Source organism: Bactrocera latifrons, unplaced genomic scaffold (genome assembly GCF_001853355.1).
Source record: "Bactrocera latifrons isolate USDA-ARS-PBARC rearing strain unplaced genomic scaffold, ASM185335v1 scaffold_27, whole genome shotgun sequence".
NCBI lineage: Eukaryota > Metazoa > Arthropoda > Insecta > Diptera > Tephritidae > Bactrocera > Bactrocera latifrons.
The window spans coordinates 1478483-1480689 of NW_017536296.1; positions in this window are offsets into that span (position 1 = coordinate 1478483).

Sequence of the window (2207 nt, forward strand, 5' to 3'; positions counted from 1 at the left end):
TTGTGACTAAGTGACGTGAGATAATCCTTGAGATTACCTTCAAACTTGTAGTGTAAGAAAATAGTGAGATTCTGGTCGATTAAGTGTATTATTGTGATCATAACGTGCGCGATCTCAAGTGTTTTAAGGAAATACGAGTATTTTAATGCTTTTTCCGGAATTAAACAGCTAGAAATGCTGCATTTTGTTAGTCAGTGTGATATAATTGATGCCWAATGGAGTGTAATGTAATAAAATGACATTTCTAGCTAAACGTCTTAGCTGGTTCATCAATCAATGGTTCAATTTCTATAACGCGTGATGTTTCACTAGAAGACCTCAATCGAAGCGGGATTGTATGGGCTTTAGACTTTACATATCCCACAGGAAAAAGTCTAGCGGTGTGATATYACACCTTTTTCTAATTAAATTGATATGGTGGGTGAGAGGTGGCGACATCTTGTTAAAATCAAATGACGCCGAGATCACGAGTTTCAGTTTCAAGTCAGTTATCACGGCGCGTTAATGGTCGCCAAGACGGTTACGTTCTAACCGACGTCATTTTCTAAGAAATATAAACCTATAGATTCACCGTTTTTTTTTCTGGATGAAATGGCAGCTCTTGAATCTATTCAGGTTACTGCTTGTTTATATACCAATTAAGCCAAAAATAGTCCTCATAACTGAGTTAAATTAATCTCGAAAACGTCAGGTCTTCTTGGAACTTTTCAAAGTCCCATCCAGTTTTTGCACAAGCTGTATTTTGTGCRCTTTCAGAASACGGAAGTCGTTCCATACCTCCGCCCGAGTTGGGGCGAACGGCGCTGAAWGGACTCTCCAYGGTCTTCGTGTACWTTATCATMTACGGCTGCAATATTTTCTTGACTGCGTGCTGAACATGGTCTATTCAGTCGAGTATTCTCCATCACGAATGCTGGGTCTAAAAATGGGTGGTGGTGATGCTGCGAATAGTACGCTCAGTCGTCCGATTATGTTGATCATAAGTTGAGCCAATCATGTGAAACACATCCTTTACAGAAGTTAAATTTTCGTGCCCTCGTAATAATAATCATTCCAATTACATAAAGGTCGTATGATCGATTTACCATCACAATCAATGATAGTATTATATCACATACTTTTTAAGTTTCATTCATATGTCTCCTGGGGGATGAACACAAAAATTGCTTCAATCTTGCGAAATATCTCACTGTTGGGTTTTATATATTTCGGAAGCATAAATTCAACCAATAAGCTGAGCCTGGAGATCAAGCGTAGAGTATCTTTCACCAACYTTGAGATCGGTAGGCAATTAAGAAGCGGTATCGACGAATAAAAAATATACTCTATAAGTCTTTTATCTTTTTTTATATGGTGGATAAACATGGACGATAAGGAGTTGAAATGAAAAATCACTTGGAGCATTCGAGAGAAGTGTTCTTCGCAARGTCTATGGCAATTTTCTGTAGACTAATCAGAAATTTCTCTCCAATTTTGAAGAGGTTGCTTCCTTATACAAATATTAGTCGTTTTGAGTTCTCCCAAAGAGAAAGAACAAAAGAAAAGAACAAACACCTGACATATATGAGATTTTTATAGACTTGACTTGACTTCTCTCTTCAACTGTAAGTATTAGTCGATTTCGTTTATTCTAAATCTTTATAGTGTCGAAACGAATACGCAACTGATATGATTTGTACGGATTACTGTAGCTCTTTTCMCTTGCCGGGCTTGCTGCTGATTTAAAGATTTTACTTAATGATTTTTAGAATAAGGTTCTAACTTATATTGATTCGGACAAAAAACATGATTTATATGGCCAAACGAGCGGTTCTTATGATTCAGTTAGTAAATATGGTCCCAATATTCTGATGGATTCATTTGCTATCGGACTTATCACGCCATCCTCGTGGGCCTAATTAGCCGCTTACTGGATGCATTTTTTAAAAAAACCAAATTAAGTGGTAACTTTTTCGAGTTATAAAGGAACCTGCAAAACCAATCAGAATATTTCCTTCTACAATGTGGTAAAACTTGCTTATTTTTGTGCCGCCAAGCCGTTTGTGTATTATTCCGTATTATTGATGCACAGGGCGTATGGTTTTTAAATGAACTTCCAAGATTTSCATATTCCCTGAAGAAAATTCTGAAGCTCTAAACAGTGCCTCAACAATTGATATCTATATTAGAGTGGGTCGATTTGTAGACGCCGACAAAATAAAAAAAAA